This window comes from Lepidochelys kempii, chromosome 1 (assembly GCF_965140265.1).
Source record: "Lepidochelys kempii isolate rLepKem1 chromosome 1, rLepKem1.hap2, whole genome shotgun sequence".
Taxonomy (NCBI): Eukaryota; Metazoa; Chordata; order Testudines; family Cheloniidae; genus Lepidochelys; species Lepidochelys kempii.
Genome location: NC_133256.1, coordinates 40,338,302 through 40,343,795, shown reverse-complemented (window position 1 = coordinate 40,343,795; position 5,494 = coordinate 40,338,302).

Genomic DNA, 5,494 nt, shown 5'->3' with positions numbered 1-5,494 from the left:
ATGGATGAACGGCCAAATTCTGTTCATTTTATTCACATTAGCAATCCCAGTGACATCAGTGGAACTGCTCGTGTTTATAAGGCAAGCAGAATTGGCCCATTAATGATTTGGAGAGAGATTTTAAATTAAAAGTTTTCAAAAGCCAAGGTGCACTAGAACCTAAAGTGTCACAATAAAGACAAAATCCTAGTTGTGTATGGTGAAATTCACCCTGTTCACAAGCAAAGGGCTTGAGTGGTGCACAGGGCATTGTTTTAAACTCTGCAGATGGACCCTCTGGGGATGAATTTTTCCCTAAATTCTCATTGCATTATTTTAAACAATGCAGTGCAGAAGATGTGTCTCTTCCTACAGCTGGCCAAAATGTGTGTGTCAACAAATTTGTTGGCAAAAAAAAAATGGCTTTTCACCCAAAACAAATAAAATGGTCAAAAAACTAGAAAGAGAATATCAAATGTCCTATAAAAATGTTTTGAATTTCAATTAAAAATGGTAAAATATTTCAAGATTTTGGTTTTCAAATACTGAATATTTTTACTGAAAACCAAAAATAATTACCAAAACAAACAAACCAAATTATTTCTGGTTTGGAGGTTTTTTGGAGGGGAAGGAGGTGGTCAAAAAAGAAAAAAAAAAGGATTTTTTTTTTATTTTCCTGCAAAAAATGGCATTTTTTTCAGCCAGCTCTCCTTCCTATAGCTCCATGCCCCATTGGCTTGCCATCTTCTTTCAAATTCAAAGGAACGCTATTCTTTCTTCCTTAACCTGCTCCACTGAATTCTCTCTGTGTTCTATTGTTTATTATTTAACTATAATTCTAAAGTATTTTAAGATATTGTTTCTCAAAACAATGCTATACAAAATAAAGGCCCAGTCATTACTTGAATGAGTAAGGATTTGCAGGATGAGGCCATCTACTTGTATTATACTTGTTCCAGAATTTAAATTCACTCAAATCCCTTCCCTATTTTCCCCTTCAGACTCCTCTTCTTTCACCATACTCTCCTCGCTTCTCTTCCCTTCAAGTTTATTTGAGAGTCCAGAACGCTCTTTGACTGGAAAGTGAGAGTAGCCCTCAATAGACGTAAAGCTGGTATTCCTCATCCCTACCACAGGAAGATCATGAAGGACTCATTTACCCTTTGTGCCTCAGTCATTTAAATATTGAGAGGATTCAGGTATTTCTGATGTTGCAGCAGGGTACTCCAGGCCAAGGAACACCCTCATTGCACAGTAATACACATTTAAGCAAAAGAGAATCATGAACCATAAAATTACTAAATCTGATAGCAGGATAAAGCTATGGAATTCTCAAGCACAGTTAAAGCAGCTGCTACAGTGAACAGACTCCAGGGATGTACTTTGTTGCATTCCAGGCCCGACTTAAAGCCTCATGTTAACTCAGTTTTCAACCACAGTAATTCTTTTACTTAGTCATTATTATAGCATTTTACAATAAAAATGTACAGACGGTAGCTGTTCTTCTTCATTGCTGCCATTGTCATTTGCATAGCAGGCTATTATATTGTATAATGATTGTATTCGTTTCCATACTGTCACATTTGCAGTTTTCCTAACATACTATGTTTTAGACTGATGTCAGTCACGCATAACTACATAATTGTCAGTATTTGGCCCAATAGCTCTAAATCTGGATATTGATCAGATTACAAGAAGTTACACGTGTGTCTAGGTTTCTAGAAAACATACCCAGTATTGTGCTATTTGAGAAACAGTATGTGATCATGCAATATCAAAATATTGTACAGCAATATGTATGCCTAAGGAGGCAGAGTTCAGGTTGTAGCTGAGTTTTGGAATTAACTGACTTTTGAGTTCTTAAATGTGCAATTGTAATATTCCATTAACCTAGATTTTTGTATGGAATGTTGTATATATTTGTTTTGTTTCAATTTATGAAAAGAAGGATGGGGAAAAATAAATAAATAGAAAAAGCTAAAGTCTCCAGGGCTTTGAAGCTCTCTTGGCTTGAGAAAAATATCAGCGTGTCAATTCCATATTCTGGAACTCTTTCACGAGGACACAGCCAGAATGCGTCCATCCTTGACTAAAGACACCATACCTAATCACCCTGACTGAGGCCTCCTGAGTAATGTAATAAGGAAAATGAATTCCTTAATCATTATTTGTACATTAATCTGTACGTTAGTTTCAGAACTTGAAACCTGACTCCTATTTAGCACCATTTAACTAGTTGGCACTGGCAAAGTTTTTCCTCCAGTTTCGCCCCAAAAATTCCCCCTTAAGCAAAGACTCAGCAGTGAACATTTCTGAAAATAGCTATTGAAAATGGGGAGTTAGAAAGAAGACTTCTCTCCAACCTTACCTACCTGGGAGCTGCTTTCATGCAGCAAGATCCTTTCCAAACTGTATATAAGACAAACGGTTAACACCCGTCAGCACTTCCAGCATCACAGTGCCCCCTAGCACCACACAGGCCCATGCTGGATCAATATAGAGTCAGAGCACAGAGAGCAACATACAGCTTTACCTATTTTTTTCCCACAGATTACTATTTATTTTAACTAATCCCATGTGGCTCTTGGCCTGCAAATCTGTATCATGTGTAGTTTAACCTTATTATTATTTGTATTATAGTAGCAAATGGAGACCTCAAACAAGGTTACAGCACCATTGTCATAGGCACTGGAAGAGATATGCGCACTGCCCCCAAAGAGTTTACAATCTATGTAGACAAAAGAAGGGAGAAAGGGTATTGTTCCCACTTCCCAGAAGAGATTATGTAATTTGCAGAAGATCACATAAAACACCTGTGGTAGAGCCAGGAATTGAACCCTCATCACTGAGTCTACAGGAGAGGTGGGCTAATGGGGTCACATGCCCCCCAGATTTGCTGCTTGCCTTGTACTAAGCATGCTCAGTAACACTGCTGAAGCCAGCTATCCTCACTTTGTTCCCCCCCTCCCATCCCACTATCGGCAGGCACGGGTTGTCTCTGTCTCATCCACTGCTTTACCGCCAAGACGGTCCTTCAGGTGTGCAGTACATTTAAGGTGTTCAGATCCCACACTGATGGGAGAGATTCAATTAGATAACTTTGGTGCATAATAAAATTAGAGAACTTCTACTTTACCCTAAAATGAGTCCAAGACAAAACATTTAAAATATTCTGTGTTTGGATTTAATTTAAATGTGTAGGAGCTTATATAGCATTATTCAGAAAAACTAGCCGCAAAACATCTCAGGCTTTCTCAGCACCTGAAAATGAACCGTAATCGAATAAACTATATAACTAGTCTTGGAAGGATTAGATTATCAACATCTGTTGATAAACATTGATTTCACTGTACACACACAAACTAGCAAAATCTATTTCCATCAATAATCATTGAAATGTACAGATAGAGAAAGTAAGAAAATTGCTGCTTGCGAACTTATTAGTCAAAATCCAGTGTTTTAGACTTTTGAATTAGGCTTCTTACAAATGGACTAGCAAATGGTTAGTAAAAACAGGTATGATTTTTTAATTTAAGGATATTTAGTTTGTATATTTGACAGTGTTTTAACAGTTTATAAAGCTTTAACTTTATGAAACTCAACATCAACTGTCATTAAACAGCCTGACCCCCCTATAATGTCACACAACTGTGAAAATTTAAATTATTACAAATCTGAAAAAGCCTAAAAATAATTATCCATTGCAATTATAAAAAGTTAAAAATCTAATTCTGCCAAGCCTAAGTATAACATAAACAACTAAGAGGAGAAATATTTGTGACTGCGACTAGGACTTGGGTTTGGGGGTTGGTGTGTGTGTGTGCGCACACTTGTGTGTTTGCTAGTCAGGACTGCCTTTCTGTGCAAAGAATTAAATTTGCTTCCTCGGAGCAGGTGAGGAAGAGGAATGTGAAGCAGAAAGATCAAATTTCATCAGAAAACGTACAGAAGTAATGGAAGCAGCCATTACATTAATCCAGAAAAATTTCTTCAGAAAAAATTTACTTAAAGTCAGCAGGTGGTAAAAGAGTGGACAAAAGGTGACAGAGTAATCTTCTCTTTCCTTTCCTTAAGCCTACTGCAAAACCCACTATCCTTGTCTAGCAAAGCATTAGACTTTTTTTGTCGGTATGACCAGCAGATCCAGTAAGTTCCCTTTTAACCCTTCAGCAGGTTGAGAACAATTATGCTTCTTTTCCTTTAAAGCAAGGGCTACCAAACTTTGCCCATTTGAGGGCCACATTGGCAGCTTGCCAGGATCCTGACAGCCGCACCTAATTTGTATAAATGGAAAAGATTGCATTTGCCCTAATTTTTGGCATTGAGGTCCAGGCCTCAGAATCTATGGACCTGAACCAAATCTCACTGATGTCAATGGAGAGACTTCCACTGACTTCAAAGATCTCTGAATTAGCTTTATACTTCCCAGTCTGATGTGCCATCTTGATCTGAGTGGCTACACCATCATATGCTGGGATTGGGTCATGCACACATTTTAAAGATGAGACTGGCAAGGGGTTGTATTATAGGACTCCATGAGCTGCAGCTGGCCATGAGGCATGGGCTTCTTGAGTTTAATAATTCACAGGTCCTGATTCTCCTCTCATATCCAATTTATACCAGGATAACTTTTGACTTTGCTGACGTTACTCCTGATTTAAAATTCTGTAAATGAAAGACAAATAAGGCCCAACATCTTCAAAAGAGAAAGTTGGCAGAACCCACTGGCTTCAGGAGTTATACTTATAAAACCTCTGCTAAAAGTAGATCATCCTCTGACTTTAAACCACCTTATTCTTAAACAAACAATATACTTAATCCAAACAAACTGACCTTTAACTTGGACCTTGTAGCTAATTTGACAAAAGCAACCATACCATCAAAGAACATCTGTGACACATGAAGTTAGGGTTTTTTTCCCCTCTAGTGTTCAACAGGTATTTGAGGAATTTTACAGTGTAAATCTGTAAAGCATTGATACAATTTAAAGCTATACATTCAAAGCTTCTACAAAGTAGCATTCTTCCCAGCTATTCCCAAACTCCAACTCATCACTGAACTCTCACAGGATTATTGTCAGAGATTTAGTCACCTCAGAATAAAGGGGTTTCTAGCACATTTTTAGCCTTGGGAGCTTCATACTTCCCACTAAGAATATCCAAGTGACGCTTAGTCCTTGGGATCTTTATTCTGGGATATTACGATCACTAACCTCTCTGATTCATCCAAGGTTAAGGTAAGCAATACAAGTTTAGTAGTGCTAGGATGTGAAGGAAAATATGTAACTTCAGACTATGTGAACACTAAACTGAAATACTAATATGTCAAAGCACTAACTATGCCCTAGAGCAGGAGTTCTCAACCTTTTGCTTTCTGAGCCTCAATCCCCCTCCCCCCCTCCCAGCATGTGATTAAAAACTCCAAGTCCCACCTGTGCCACAACTGGTTTTCTGCATATAAAAGACAGGGCTGGCATTATGAGCTGGCAAGCGTGGCAATTGCCCGGGACCCCAGG